This window comes from Toxorhynchites rutilus, chromosome 3 (assembly GCF_029784135.1).
Source record: "Toxorhynchites rutilus septentrionalis strain SRP chromosome 3, ASM2978413v1, whole genome shotgun sequence".
Lineage (NCBI taxonomy): Eukaryota > Metazoa > Arthropoda > Insecta > Diptera > Culicidae > Toxorhynchites > Toxorhynchites rutilus.
Genome location: NC_073746.1, coordinates 80509505 through 80526941, shown reverse-complemented (window position 1 = coordinate 80526941; position 17437 = coordinate 80509505). Strand labels below are relative to the sequence as shown.

The 17437-nt window shown below is 36.6% G+C and overlaps 1 pseudogene; it reads left to right on the top strand.

Annotated features, from left to right (window-relative positions):
- Positions 1-232: 232 nt before the first annotated feature.
- LOC129776332 (ubiquitin-40S ribosomal protein S27a-like) lies at positions 233-789 on the top strand (annotated as a pseudogene).
- Positions 790-17437: the final 16648 nt, after the last annotated feature.

Sequence of the window (17437 nt, the reverse complement as noted above, 5' to 3'; positions counted from 1 at the left end):
GTTTTATGGTCTTTACCCAGTTCCTGGCCAATCGAGCGAGTGCTCACATGCCGGACTACTTGGATGATTTCAACGATTTTATCGGTTTCCACGACGATTGGCCTACCAGTACGGGGTGTATCTTCGACAGCCACTACACCAGAACGAAATCGATCAAACCAACGCTGTGCCGTGCGAATCCTGTTTCCTATTTCTTTTACTTTGTGTATGGTGTCAGAGAAGGGCGTCCGTCATGCAGATCTTCGTGAAAACACTCACGGGAAAGACCAAAGACCCTTGAGATCGAACCATCGGATACGATCGAGAATGTTAAAGCCAAGATTCAGGACAAAGAGGGAATTCCGCCAGATCAGCAACGTTTAATGTTTGCCGGCAAGCAGCTCGAGGATGGTCGTACTTTGTCCGATTACAACATCCAAAAGGAGTCTACGCTTCACTTGGTGTTGCGCCTGCGAGGTGGTGTCACGAAACGCAAGAAGAAGAATTACTCTACCCCAAAGAAATTCAAGCACAAGAGGAAGAAGGTTAACCTTGCTGTGCTGAAATACTACAAGGTCGACGAAAACGGCAAGATTCACCGCCTCCGTCGTGAATGCCCCAGCGAAACTTGTGGCGCTGGAATCTTCATGGCTGCACACGAAGATCGTCATTATTGCGGCAAGTGCCATCTGACACTTGTCTATTCCAAGCAGGAGGAGAAGTAAAATGTCTTTATTATCCGAAGAACAGCTATTATCTAACCTGAAAAATAAAGTAAAAAGGTATATGTAATACGGTTTCGTTTTCCGTATTCACGCAAAAAAAAATCGTTACAGTATCGGGTCCATAAACTACACGAATTCTTTCGGCCGCCTTCGTTGCAGTTTTACCTCGCAGGTGTAAACACGTAAAATATGGCGAATTTCTTGCTTGGTGGACTCCATCTTTGACGCGCTACAACTTGAGACTGAAAAGGACAATCGCAACACTGTCAAAATGACACTTGTAGCACAGATTGTCGTCTTTAAATAGCCGTATAGTATGACCCGATGCGATAAGTATGACACAAGATATGTTTAAGTGTTTCCATATATTGACAATATAAGACATTTCTTTTTCCCCAACCCAATACTTTTCCTAACATAGAGAATACAAAACAGAAAAAAGTTTGCGGAACGTCTCAATCGCGAGAATCTACACACAAAAATGTCACAAGTAAAACATGAGTAGTAATTTCAGTAGGAAAACATGAAAAAATTGGGTTTGATGGTGTTTGAAAAACTTTGTTAGTTATTGTGTGTCATGGAATACATACACTACTGCGATTCGCTTCATAAACGCAAAAAAACACATAGTGGAACTGGGGGTAAGACCAGCACCCGTTGAGTTTTACTTTGAGAACTGTACATGTTAGTATTTATAATTTTAAAAACGTTTTAAATCAAATCCAACCCACCGTGATTCGTCAAATGTCAAAATATTAATTAAAACAAACGCGGAATTCAGTGGAATTTAAGCTTTAATTTTTGAACGAGGTTTCAAATCCTTTTTCGTTGTTCTACAGTGTGTCCTCTGGATTGTTAATGATCACTGGGATTCGAGTTGAGTTAAGTTAAAGCAATTAGTTAATAGAAATAGTCTCCTTAAAAAATGTATGCTGTTGGGGTAAGGCCGTCACCCTTTGAGTGGAGTAAGCCCGGCATGATTCCCGATTAGTTGAACGTTATTGAGACATATCTTTTCATCCTTTTTTTTCGCTCCGTCGGTGGTAACACTGCATTCCTCACTTCCGGACGATACTATTCGGCTACTCATGCAGTCTGTTCGGATGGTTTTTAGTCAAGATGTACAATTTACAAGAACTTGTATTTTTAGTGAAACCGTATCATTCGAGCAACCGAAGGCTTAATGAAACTGTGCCCTCTTATAGTAAGAATTTCAACATTTCTCGTCGTCGATTACTTCCTCTGGGGGCACGTGAATGACCGTTGCTATGTTAATAAGCCACAAAATTTGAAGGAACCTAAAGAAAAAATAACTCGGATTTTGAACAGCATCGAAGTCGTAATGTTAGAGTTGTGCATGAAGAATTTTGTTCACCGTTTAAAACGCATTATCGAAAAAAAAGGGTGATCACATCGAAAATGTCCTAAAATAAGCTTTATTTTGTTTTTTTTGTAAATAAAAATCGGTTCACTTTTGTAGAAGTTATTAAAATTTGTAGCATGAGCGTTTAATTTGAAAGACCCTGTGTTAACAATCATTGCTGTCCGGTCCAACTAAACAGTAGAACGGAGGAATACTCTTACGCCGAAATGGCTATTGGGTAATTTACCATATCTATCGACATGTTTGCACGTTAATCGATCAAATCCGCCTCCGTTACAGCTAAAATGATAATGAAAAAAAAATAAAATGACGTAGCCACATTGGTTGCGCGTTCGCTTAGTAAGCGATCGATCGTGAGTTCAAAACTCAGGGCCCTCATTGACCATCTTTGTGTTTTTACAGAATAACTACGTCTACGCAACAATTATCTGCGATGATCGACCCACGGTCGAAATAAGATCGATTCATCCATACAACTGCTCTGCTCTGCAAGACACATCGGGCTGCCGTTCTATGAATAACTCAACAATGATCAATCAACTGTCTCCGCTGTCCGGTGGTCCAACTGGATAATGGAAGAACAGAAATAATACTCTTACGCCTAAATGGCTACTGTGTGAATGTACCATATGTAATGGTATATTAGAAATACTGGCGAATGGCAACTGTGTAATGTGCTAATTATAGATATGATAACCATGTGACATGTACACGATTAAAATTCGGCTCTATTACAGCTAAAATGCTAATGAGCCTTAAATAAATAAATGGTATAAAAATATATATATATATATATATATATATATATATATATATATATATATATATATATATATATATATATATATATATATATATATATATATATATATATATATATATATATATATATATATATATATATATATATATATATATATATATATATATATATATATATATATATATATATATATATATATATATATATATAGAAACTAGCGAAATTTTAGACAAAAATGATAAGTATAGTTTCGAATCAGTAGAATTAATTGTTTCGTAAACTTGATTAGCTTTGTCTTCTCAACGCGGTCTACGTCTATCGCCAAATCCAAATAAACTTTGAGTGGGTCAAATGCGCAACTCTTCACAATCATAACCACTGTGCTGTGGTATAGCATTCTAGGAAGTGAAGCGAGAGATAATTATTTTCAATCGAGAAGTGAGACATAATTTTACTCGTGCCATATTTTTGCATCATTTGCTTCACATCCTAGAATCCTTTTTGTATGAAATTTGGCCCTCAACTCGTTGCTGATGCAAAGTCCTAGAGTCGGCTTCGATAAATTAAAACGATTTGCATTATGGGCTTTTACCAAGTAACCAGTCGATAAATTACAACAAGTGCTGTTCGCAGTTTAACGATTCAAAACTATCTTCTAAGGCGAGTTTAAGGCCAGAAATAGTCAATACGACATGCGTCGTGTTCCTCCAGGACACTGCCAAATCAAATATCTCTTTGACAATTTGGCAGATTTTATTTTGATAATAATAAACGGCATCAGAAATTGGGCACTGCTTAAGTCTATGCGTTTGAGCGGCTATTTGGATATTGAACGAGCAAGAACTACAAAATACAATGCAATATTTCTATAACTTGAAGTACCGTGATGATGTCCATGACTTTTTTTTATATATGCCACTGCTGTCTTGTTTCGTGATTCACTTTTCTGCGATGAATCCCAATAAATATTTTAATCTCACTGTTTTATTTTCTGAAAACTCAAACAACTCAGCCAGCTTAGATTAAATTATCAAATGACAATTTTATACGGTTTACCATTTATACGGGAAACCATCAAAACAACGTAAATGGAATTTGAAAGAAACCAATGAACATCCCGGACAAATTTGGAGAAAAATCGAAGAAACGAGAACAATTCGTGAATCTGTATATATTAGGTTTTGGAAAAAGTTATCCATTATTTTCTCGGAAGCTGGCTTTAGTGATCAATATCCCGCGTAATATAGATCATATAATTTCAAGTTTAGGCTGGTTGTGAAGGTTACATTTCACACTAAAAAAATCTTTTGCTGTTTTTGTTTTTTCCATTCAGTTTTGTGTAACAGGGTGTTAACAATGAAGGTCAACAAAGAGAAAATTCGGTACATCTTACACTTTTTCTTTTGTAAATGCGAAAATGCAAGCCAGGCCGTGGTTGGTTTTTATGGTACCGATAGCTGTATGGCTTGTCCGAGGTTCGTGCGATAGCGGCATCTTTATTGATTCAGAATCTGTTCGTTTTTTTTTGGAGTGCTGAAATCGTGTACGCCATGGCACAACTTTTTTTAAACCCTCTCTCTTCATCAGCTTCTGACTATTTTAGTTATGAATATGTTTTCTCCGTTCAATTTGTAACAGAAAAATACGTTCAATTTGATTTATTTTGGACGTGGGATTACGTCTCTCGGGAACATTTTGGGTATAAATTGAAAATCGAAAATCGAGCACATCGTGAAAATTGTCCAATTTCAAATGATAATTGCTCAGTCATTTCATGATGGATTGATGAAATTTTTGCGTCAATCGATTTCGACACTTCATAACAATTTTTTATATCGAAGAAAATAATATATGCTATGAAACTAACTATCGAACAATTGAAAAATCTCAACCGCTATCCTAATGGAAATACCCACTTCTGATTGGTCGAAATTGACGACACATGCGGCGGGTCTCTAACAGCTGCCTGAGGAGAATCGGCATTGCAAATACATGAAAGCAGGGGAAGCTTTCCCACCGAAATGTGTTCCCCAACAGAGAGATTTAAGCCAAATCATTATCAAAGAGTTTGACGATGTAATTCTTCAAACATATCCACAATCAACAGATAGCCTCACGGAATCCTCATCAACTATGCGGTCGTGTCTCGGACACAACTCTCCTGTGACTTTTTTATAACTTTTTATTTTTTTCAATTTTTCAATTTTTTTTTTCTATTTTTTTTTATGCAATACACTGAATTAAGATTTATACAATTTTTTTTTATTTAAGTCATTTATTTTTACAGGCTCAGTTACATAGGTTTAAAGGAGCCGAACTCTTAGCTATACTTTTATTAGTATATATCAACATGTTTCAAGATCTATACTATCAACAAATGGACCGTTTGAAGCTAGCGATTGACCAGAAACGTCCAGAATTGGCTAATAGAAGAGGTGTTGTGTTCTATCAGGACAACGCAGGGCACCACAATTTCGAGACCTTGATTGAGATGTTTTAATGCACCCACCTTATAATCCGGACCTGGAACCAAGCAATTACCACCTTTTATTCACATGGCAAAATTGAAAATTGAAATTGCAGGGTGGTAAGAAATTGGGATCAAGAGTAGATTGTGAAAATCTACTGCTAGAGTTTTCGTCAATTTTTTTAATGTATTTTTTTTAATTGAAAGCTTGAACAATTTCGTATATTTCATTGTCAGATCAAAGCTCTGTAGTTCTTATAGTTTTAAAGTACGATTTTTTTTTAAATTTTAAGCTTTTTTAACTTTTTATTGAAAAAAAAATATTTTAAAAACTTCAAGACGTATAAAATTATAGTAAGAGAATAAAATATAGGAAATAATTTAATCTTTGATTAAAAAAAAAAACATAAAAATTACACTAAAAAATTGTTTTGAAAAATTTAAATTCATTTTTCTAAAAAAAGTGTTTCGGTCTAACAAGTCTAACTAACTAAAGAGTCTCCCAAACATCGAAAGAAGGGTACTGTTACAGGGAAATAAAATAATATGAGCAATGTTCCCGAGATTTTTGTTATGCTTCGATATAACGTACAATTCGACACAACGTACAATTTTGAAAGAGAAATGTACGTTATATCGAAGTTCCCTTATATAGTGTAGAGACACGAATTTTGGAAGTTTTTTCGAGTTCCGTATTTCAATTTACAATATTTCTACTATTCATTATATCATCATTTGTTCATCTATCTTTTAACAATAGAATGGAATAAACGATATATTAAATAAAAAACAAAAAAATAAAACAAAAATTGAACGGAGAAAACATATTCATAACTAAAATAGTCAGAAGCTGATGAAGAGAGAGGGTTTAAAAAAAGTTGTGCCATGGCGTACACGATTCCAGCCCTTCTGGTCATCTGAATAAAAAAAAACGAACAGATTCTGAATCAATAAAGATTCCGCTATCGCACGAACCTCAGACAAGCCAAAAACACCTTTTTTTTTTGACAATATGGCGGCCGTTTGAAAAAGAAAATGCAGTTTAAAAGGTTTTTTTTACGTTTTTCGATATTTTTAAATTAGTAAAATTTTTAAAATATCATTTTTAGAGGTTCATGTGATAAAGAGATGCCTGCTGATTGTTTTCATTTAATTTCGACATGAATCAGTTTAGTACAACTTGAGATATCGTGTACACCAGTTTGTACACTAGTTTCGAGAAAAACGTGTTTGAAGTTTATTGTTATGGCCGTACGAGGTTAGATACCGCATCACTAAAATGGCTCTAACTCGGTAAATAATAGAATTTTCGATAAGTCTTTTCTAGGGTATATTCTTGAATACCTAAACTACAGAGATATGAAGGGAACAAATTTTGTTTTTTTTTCAAATTATCAGACTAGAATACTGCCTTAAATGGAATTTAGGTGCCACTCTATTATTGTCTTGGTTTTTTTTTTTCAAAAACTGTAGGAATGTCCACGTGGTCAATAGGGGCAGGGGTATAATGAGTAGTCACACATCTTGAGCCATTAGAAATATCCTTATATCCGTATCAACCAGTTATAAACCAGTGATCAACGTTTTTTCTAACTAAAAGCTCAATGTCAGTCCTTAGGGACCGACACGGGGATCAACGTGCTAATCTCCTTCTGCAACGAAAGCCGCACTCTGATTTGGCGGCCTCCGATAAACCGGTAATATTTTTACAATATTTTAATGCAGTAACTTGGAAAGTTCTTCAATATTTTAGCCATTTTCGGAAAACTTCTAAATAAACAGATTGCCTAAACATGGGCCATGGGGTCCAGTGTGGCCTCATTATCGTAGTCCCAAAAAGTCTGCACCTGTTCTTGTTCTTAGATTTTCTGGTGCAAATCTCTCTTTTTTATCGTTCAAATAAGATTTTATCGATAGGTACACAAGCCAATGCACAAAACAAGGTGACTGCTGGTTAATTTTGTCGTAATTATAAATTCAATCAAACATTTTGCAGGGCTATCATCCGACCAACCAACCAGAACCAGAGCATGATGATAACCAACTATTTCCAGTGACACCCGACCCAGCCCACTTGTCATTGGATGCCAACAGATGAAATGCAAATCGGGAATGACAAATGGAGCTCGGAAACCCCCAATGAAGGCTACACGGAACGCTTGGCCAGATGTCGGGCTGTAATCAAATTAAGATTTCCTGGTTTCTCCGAATGCCGATTCGCTTCGATTCGATTCGAGCAGCAATTTGCGCTCGCATGATGAGCGAGAGAGAGAGAAAGGAATAGGGAGGAGTGAGACGATTCCCAAGTGGCACATTGTGAAAATCAGCAGCCTTGCCTTGTTCTGGTGACGCTCATGAGATTTTCTAGTTTTCCCAACCATAGAAAACGTGTGGCGACGGCGTTGGTATAAAACTGTTGTGGTCGGGTTGCAACCGTTAGGTGGAATACTACTGGAATGACCAAGGCAAGCTTCGCTTGGTTATTCCCATGCAGATAGCAAAAAGATAAGGTAGCGAACGCATCGGAGAATCGGGGGATAATAATAAAGTTAATTTGCACAGGATTAATTTACGAGAGGCACCTGCTGGACATCCCACTTGACTTATCACAGTGTCGATACACCGATGGGCAGTTTTAGAGTAATCGAATATCCTCATTTGCATGATATGAATTTTGATCAGTTTGTAATTTAAAATAAACATATTCGACTGTAATGAGCGCTTGCATATTCACAAGCTTAATTTGTAAACGAGAAGAACCAAAACAACAAATGCTCAGAGGGATGGAAACTACCTAGTCATCATAACACTGACAGTAATTTATCTAATGCGCATTCTATTCAATGTATGAATGAAAAGTTTCTCACCTCGCAAAAATGAAAAACCCATTAGACATACAGCTGAAGGTAGAAGCACAAACCCATAAACCAAAACGGGTGTTGTATCCGATTTCGCATTCGCCGAACTTTTCACTCGACACTCTAAAGTGTATTAGCCTTCGCTTCGTCCTCTTCCACTGACGGAAATGTTCGAAACAACAAGTTGAACTTTCAGTTCTCCTGTTTGTTTTGTCTTTACAGTCGTTCTCCGGAAGGCGCTGGGGATGGCGTCGAAATACATGGACGGACGTTCAGCCACCCAACTGTCACACATATGTGCAGTACCTCGGTAGAATCCACATGGTCATTTCGAAAGGTAAGTTATGGAAGCTTTTAGCATCGGATTTATGACGAACCATTTGTAGCGGCGGTATTTCAGCATTCCACCAAACTTTCGCCATTCCATGTCGGCTTGCGACCGACCGTGGTGGGATGTCAACCGGATGTAAAACGAATAACGCAGGGATATTTTGCGATGCGAGTAGGTTTGATTAATTTCATGGTTTGATGAGAGTATCGATCGGACGTAAAACAAGGCTAGTTTATGGTTGATGTTTATAGCAAGAGTGAAGTATTTCTTCTCGTTTCGTCCCGGATTAGTTCCTTTCTTCGATTCATGGGTTTCGGTGAAAATACACTTTCCATACTTTCCTTTCACTGCACGACTCGCGCTATCTACTTCTGTCAAACAGGCTATAAAGTCTATATGAACGCCATTTTTTTTCCTTGTTGGGTGTGAACCACTGCGTCCATTTTTTATTAGTTTGAACTATTGTGGTATGCCCATTTGTTGTACTACGCTTAAAGCTTATCTACTGCTTATTGATGAAGAAGTAGACTGAAAGCTATAGCGAGATAGGTGCCAATCAGGAATAATCTGTTTGATAAAATTTAGTCCTGATCGGCGACACAGACCAAACTTCCTTGTGCTCCAGAATAGCCTTATCAAGGTGTTGAAGTCTGCGTCTTGTTAGTGCTCCGCATTTGCAGAGCAAATGTTCCGAGGTTTCGCTTTCGGCATTACAAAAGCGACAAATATCATCTTACACTAAACCTATGTTTTTGAGATGGTATTTACTCGGACAGTGTCCTGTTATAAGACCAGTGAATGTGCTGAAGTCTTTCTTATTAAGACTCAGCAATTGTTGAGTAATTTTGATACTCGGCGTGATAAATTTTTTTGACTGGTTGAGTTATACAGCCATCCAGTTGGCCATTACTTCCCGTTCTTCCCATTTCTTCAGCTCACTCTTCAACACACATTAAGAAATTCCACAGAATGGTTCTGGACCAGTGAAGGGTGAGCTTGAGCCGCGTCTTACGAGTTCATCTGCTTGTTCATTTCCCTCTATACCACAATGGCCAGGAATCCAGTACAGTTGTTCCGAACTTCTCTGACACAGTTGTCGTAAAAGGCAAATGCATTCCCAGACAATTTTTGAATAGCACTTGAAAGCATTGAGGGCTTTAAGAGTTGCTTGACTGTCTGAGAAGACGCAAATGTTAGCATGTCTATAATTTCTTTTAAGGCAGACATTTATACATTCTATTATTGCAGCTACTTCTGCCTGGAAAACTGTTGGCCAGTTCCCCATAGCTACAGAAATTTTTATTCTGGGACCATACACTCCAGCACCTGTTCTGTTACCCATTTTCGACCCATCGGTATAGAACAGGATTGTACCATTACGAACATCGGGACCACCCTCATCCCATACTGAACGAGAAAGTTCGATCACTCTGTATGGAATGTAATAATTGGTCCTTGGTTCCATCCAATCGCTGTTCATCTCTGAGGTTGGTCCAACGGGTAAGAGATTCAGGATGCTCAAGTGACCAGTTTTGTCCCCGTCTAATATTTTTTTATATCTTTTTAGCTTTAGAGCGCTTCTATTAGTTGACCCAAAGGTAACAAGTGAAGGGTAGCCTCCAACGCCATAGTTATTTTTATGTTTTTTTTCAATAGCTCAATCTTCTGGTAAAATCTTTGCTTGAAATCACAGTTATAGTTGAATCGATGACACTTGAATCGTGGTCACTCGCATGTATCATGCTAGAAGGGATAGATTTATGCGTGCTTTCTTGTCTTGTGTACATCATTATTGAAATAGTAGGTACATGTATGAAATGAGCTAGGCCTAGAGTCGTAATTGAAATTTTTTATACGTACAAAAACTTAGTAGGAAATACATAAAGTTTTTCATAATGAGGCTTGGTTTTAGTTCGGGTGGCATATTTTATTTGAGTCAAAACCATAATAGGGACCCCTTTAGGAGCAGAAAATGATAAATATATCAGATTTTGAGAACAGAACCAGTAGCAATCCTTCACTGACCACTTTGCCCCCAAAAAGTAATTTCTATGCGAAATAATCGCCATACAAATGAAACACAAAGAGAATAATTCAAGTAAATGAAACCTAATTTGGCATGTGGAGGTTTCAGGGTGCAATAAATGTTTCTATGATGGTTAGATTCTCCACCCCCTTCCCTAAGGGGGGGCTGCCATACAAATAAAGCATACATTTCTGCATAATTTGGCATGTGGAGGTTTTAGGATGCAATAAATATTTCTATGGTGGCTAGACACTCTTCCCGCTCTCTAACTTCTGTTTAACTCGAGAGCTAATCGAACACAATTTGGGATGTGAACGTTTTTGGGTATGAGAAATGTTTCTATAATAGTATGACACCCCTCCCTCCTCTGGAATAATATAAATATTACACATATTTCAACCAAAAATATTCCAACCAAACATGACAATTGAAAATTTTCGGAAAACTCTAAAGGAAAAAGGGAAAATTCGGAAAATTAAATTACCATATGTTCTACTATTACATAGTGACAAGTGCTGTTAGTCCATTTGATGTTTGCGCTAGCGAAATTGATCTTTGTTCGAAACTGGAAATGGATTTTAATGTGATGAAACGCACTCCTATATCTTCTTTTATCTATACCAAAAAACTGATCGCCGGATGTGTTGATAAGAGCAGAACTCGAGGAAGGAATTGTTCGTTTTAGGGCTGTCTTTATTCTATCATATTTTCTGTATCAAACATTTATTCCATGTAACGGAGAAACATGTGATTTGCAAGTGGTTGAAAAATCTTGAACGAGAATTATGTCTGGAAATAATCTGATATTATTATGTTGAGTTTTGCTAGAAATAATAAGAATTTTATAGTACTAGGTAAATTCAACGAGGTCGAATAGAAGATCAATCAATGAACAGTTCTGCGATTGGACCCATGAACTTACTCATAGTAAGAGAACGTGAATGTTTGAAGGTATTGATAACAAAAAACAAAATTTGGGCGGGACGAAGTTTGCCGGGTCAGCTAGTAATCTATAAACAAAAATGAAACGAAATCATGTTCCATGGAATATGTGTATGTATACATACTTAATTTGTATGTTGTTATTGTCTTACAAATATTTTTTCACTTCTGTACAAAAGTGAAAGTACAGGGTGACTCAAAAGTCATGAAATTCTTCAAACATAAAGTGACTATCAATACGGTGTCAATAGTTAATAGTTATACTACCAAACAAACAGGTGACCACCTTACCCCATGTGACCACTTTGCTCCCACTACTCCTATATCAAAACATATCGGGAGAGGTTTTTGTGATATAAGAGTTTTTGACGTAGGACTACGTCTAACCGGAAGATATAGGGGGTGAAATGGAAATCTAGGCACTGAACAAGTAGGAAAAAATGCAAGATTTGGAACGCTTATAACTCTAGCATTTCTCAATAGATCGCAAAGGTTTTTGCATCAATTGATAGGAAATATATCTACGCATCTATCATAACGAATAATATTTCATTTTACTTGAGATAAATAATTGAATAATTGTGAAATATCAAGCATTGTCAAAATGCACTATGTGCCCATTTTTGATTGGTCCATTTTGTGCTCCTCAAATCGTACCGACCAAAACGGGCAACCAGAGCAGCAGCGAAATACAATGAAGCACGATTGGAAAGGAAAAAGAAAAAATATGAACGAAACATTGGTCGCAGTCTCACACATGCGTAATTCTCGCACCAGCCAGTCAGCTTAAAAATCCCCGCTCCGCTGCCGTAACGATCATTCTCATTCAAACCGTACACCACGTCGGTTCGCATCACAACACATCAACAAATCAACCCAAGCAGCCATGTCTGGACATGGCAAAGGAGGAAAAGTGAAGGGAAAGGCAAAATCCCGCTCGAACCGTGTTGGTCTGGAGTTTCCCGCAAGGGTAGCTAGGCCGAGCCGGCGTTATATAGTTTCGGCCGCCGAAGTGATCGAGTTAGCTGGCAAAGCTGCTCGCGACGATAAGAAAACCCGCATTCGGAACAGAACACATTCGGTTCGGTGGACAATCAAGACAACAGGCAGTTGCAGCGAGTGGCGAGTGGCAAAAACGCAATCGCAAAACGGCATCAGGTAGCAGAAGAAAAAAGTTTGTTCTTTATACAAACTGCTTTGGTGGCAAATCCAGAACAAGGCGGCATCGAGGGCGTTCGAAATGGTTTTTTTCAAAACTACGAGTACTAAGTTTTCTAAATTGGAACCATTCCATAAAACAAGGCGCTTTTCAGGGCCATTAAACCTTCCAAAAAAGAGTTTAGGAAATACTGTTCAATGCTTTCTAAAACATTATCCAAAATATTAATAAAACACAAATTGATTTTTTCATAATTTGTTTGCCAGGATATGATGAGTATGTGAATTTGGCAGTTGTTCTAGCTTATTGATTTTCACCAATTCTTAAATTGCTTCTAGATTGAAAGTACAGTAATTTACATTTATCTCGACATTTAGCTAATTGGACGGACCTGTAATGCGACATATTTAGTTGAACATTTTTGTAAACATAGAGTTCGGGGTCCAAATTATGACCCCACATTGAAAGTCGACACTGTTCCACTGTCATCGCAAATGTTCAATTACAGGTTAAAATTACCTCCAATCCGATACTGAGTGGTGGTAATGCGACGTGCCATTACAGAAAGGTTTAGCCGAACAAGATGGGGATATCGAGTGATAACACAACAATAAACTCTTTAGATTGAAGATAATTTTGTGATCCTGAAGGGTCCTTTTTAGCCTGCATGTGAATCCAACGAGCGAACAAATCGTAATGAATGTATTTTTTTGCCATCGCTCCCTTTTAACGCTCATTCGTTCGTCTCGTTGGACTCGCCCCTCTGGCTGAGTCTGCCGATTTGTCTCTATCCTGTGAGTGTGTACCGCTAGAGTATAAAACACGCGGACCCCAAAAAAATATCTTATTTTCTTTCAAACCGTAAACTCGTGTGGTTGTACGGCATCGGCATCGTGGACGTAACAAAGGAGAACAAGTTAAGGGAAAGGCAAAGTCTCACTCGAACCGTGCAGGTCTCCAGTTCCCTGTTGGTCGCATTCACTGATTGCTCCGCAAGGGTAACTAGGCCGAACGGATTGGTGCCGGAGCACCAGTATACCTAACAGCGATTATAGAGTTTCGGCCGTCGGAGTGCTCGAGTTGGCTTGCAAAGCTGCTCACGACAATTAGAAAACCCGCATCAAGAACAGAGCAGCTTCGGTTCGGCGCTCATCAAGGCAACAATTAGTTTCAGTGAGTGGCAAAGTGTTTCTCCGGCACGTCGCATTAAATGTAATTTACTGAACAACATGTCACAAGCTGGATGGGAAGAAATTTTCCAACTGTGAAAGCTGTGGCGAGTGGCAAACGCAATAGCTAAACAGGAAGGTTTAACCGAACAAGATGGGAATATCGAGTGATAACAAAAACACAACACCAAAGGTTCTTTTCCGAACCATCAACATATTCATAAAGAGTAAACAGTAAACTAATCCATTTTTCAGGTAGATAGGTAGGTATTCACGTAGGAGAAGAAAATAAAACAATATATTTAAAATATATTTAACAAAAGCTGTCCCCATTGTATAGTCCTACGTCACTCCGGTTATGTCCCCGACATTACCCACCCGTCTTTTTTTTTTAATAAATTGAAATTTTTGGAAATTTTTCAGGAGTGTACTCACATTTTTGAATTTTTATAGAAAGAATTACCAAGAACTTTGAATAATATATGAAATTTCAATGAGACAGCTGAACATGGTTTTCTGAAAAAATGATCATTTGTAAAATGTTTTTTTTTATGCCGAATGAGTTAAAAATACATAAAACGACGAAATTTGGTGTCATCTCGAAAAAAAAATTAATCATGTAATTTCAAGAACCGACCATCTACATTTTGTTTATTGGCCCAAAAAATGACCTGTGCAAAATTTCAGCTCAATCGGACATGATTGAAAGGTGCCTCAAAGCACCCAAAGTTTTGATTTTTTGGTCACTCAATCCTCATTTTTTTCAAGATAACACCAGATCCCGACGTTTTATGCATTTTTAAGTCGAAAAAAATGTCGAATTCCAAAATTTCTTGGAAGATTTTCAAGGATCAAAAAATCAAAACTTTAAGTGCTTTGGGGCACCCCTATATCATGTCCAATTGAGCTGAAATTTTGCACAGGTCATTTTTTTGGGCCACTAAACAAAATGTACATGGTCAGTTTTTGAAATTCGATGATGAAATTTCTTCCATACATCCATTGTCACCCTAATATACAGCCATTCCATGTCAAACTGATATAGTGGTTCTGAGATTTTCGTGAAAAGTGGTAGTTTTGTTCTTTATCGCAAAACATTAGACCCGTATTTTTTATCATTAGGGTAATCATCATTTCTACTTTATAGTTACCCAAAAAATCATTTTTTCCCATTTTTTTTCCAAAAAAGACTGTTTTTTTAATTCATAACTTTTGAACTAATGTATCGATTCAGATGATCTACATATCAAATAAAATAGGTGACCATTTCCATTAGGGTGGTCCGAAAGATAATTTTTTTCTCATTTTTTCAAAATTCACGTTTTTTAAAAACTCGTAACTTTTGAACTACTGCACCGATTCAGATGATCGACATATAAAAAGTAAATCCAATAAGCTTTTCGAAAAATATTATACTTGCGAGAATTTGGGATTTTGGTCTGGTAGTTATTGAAAGTATTTTTTTATAGTTTACATTGTCTCGGGACCAAGGGCGCAATATTTTTTTAATATTTTTTCTTGAAAGCTAAGATTATATAACATATCGATAATTCAGAGATGTGTTATTTTGTGTTGTTGAGTTATGATTTCTCAGAACTAAACAAAGGACATAAAAAACATTTTTCTGTTTTTTTAATGACTTTTTTTAAATTCATAACTTTTAAACTAACGGGCCGATTCAGATGATCGATATACCAATTTGAAGCCACATGAAATACCATATACGCAGAAAAATTGTATTCTACTCGCATAGATGTTGTCCAGTCGCATTGGAATAGTCTACGAAAACTGAAAATGTGTTAACTTTGCAGAATCACTCGAAAACGAGAAAACACCTCTCTGATATTCGAATAAGTTATGTAAAAAAACCTCAGCTTTTAAGAAAAAATATAAAAAATATGGTGACCTTAGTTCCGAAACCATGTAAGCTATGGAAAACAATTACAATCAATAATTACGGTAATGTTTAAACTAGATCAGCTGATACATCGATCATCTAAATCGATCCAGTAGCTCAAAAGTTATGAATTATTGAATAAGGTTATTTTTGGAAAAAAGGGGGAGAAGTTGATTTTTCTGACCATTGGTTAATTTTGAAAAATCATAACTCAATAACACAAAATAACACATCTCTGAATTATGTATATGTTATATAATCTTAGCTTTCAAGAAAAAATATAAAAAAAGATTGCGCCCCTTGTCCCGAGACATAAAATGGAAAAAAAATACGGGTCTAATATTTTACGATGAGAAATAAATAATTACGAATAAATAATAATTCTATCCAATATCTACAATTTTAGTAGTTTTGTATAATGGGCATGAGATTTTTTGTGTGGTGTTATTTGATGGCTATTTACACATCAAACTTTGATGAATTATTAAATAATAACTATTTGTAGTACAGTTAAGTATTATACATTGGAACGGCTCACAGCTTTCGAAAATATTCGCAATATTTGTCAACATATTACCAATAGTAACATTCTCCATTTTTGACCCAATTTCACCACCCATCGACGGTATATGAATGGTTTTTTATACTAAAGGGGTAAAGGTATGGTATGTAAAGGTATTAATATATAAAGTAAACCAGCGAAATAATGCGGTCTTTTTGATATGGTGAAATATTATCTATCCCATTTCGGGATCCGTATTGACAGCTATTTGACTCACCGCTATCCATCTCGAACATTGAGCGGGCACCGGCTTTTATATAGATTTGATAATTTAAATAGCCTGTTTCCAAAGCAATTTTAAGCTATTGAAACAAGTTTTCGATCAATAAGTAACAATCATATAACTCTTGGACATTTTGGGCCTGATCACGAACGTCACTTCACGGTGAAAACGAAGTGAATTGTATACAACGTTATTACTGCTGTCACCGTGTGTGTAGAATCCGGAAGAGTTCATCCGTCGTGACAACTTTGATGAACTAATCGAGAGGTGGATAAATTCGGGTTTGTTCTGAGATATAGAAGATATCGTTATTCATAAAAAGTTGATGAGTCTGAGCCTAGGGGCACGGACAGGATCTTGACATAGGACTGTGATTGTGTGTAGTAATTGCATTTAAATTGAGTTTTTCATTGTTCAAAATCCGTATTTTTTTCTCTTTTGATACCTCAAATTGTTGCCCTGGAAAACTCGTTTTCTGTATGTACTTGTATGCTTAAAACGGGTTAGATGACATAACGTGGTAGAATTCGGTACCGCATTCTGTCCAAAAATGTACACAAAAATACCATGAAAGCCATTACGACCCTTTTCTTCTGTTTATGCAATCATACAGAAGAAGACAAAGAAACACATGCCTATACACAAGTCTAAATAGTTAAGACCTACATAAATATAAACCTCAGTCAAATCAATCTATTTATGACTACAAAAGTATATTATAGATAAGAATAGCATTATCTCCTTCGTTACCACGTTGTCCGGAACATTGTTTGTAATAACTTCATAGCCCTGTAAGATCGGGACTACTCAAGCTATCATAATCTGATTTAAGTGGGTATACCCTTTCGATCATCTAAATCAGCAGCCATTTAAATTCATTCATCGCATTTTCACATAACCAAACAACATATTTGATATTATGACATCCATTACACAAATTGTTAGTAGTGAA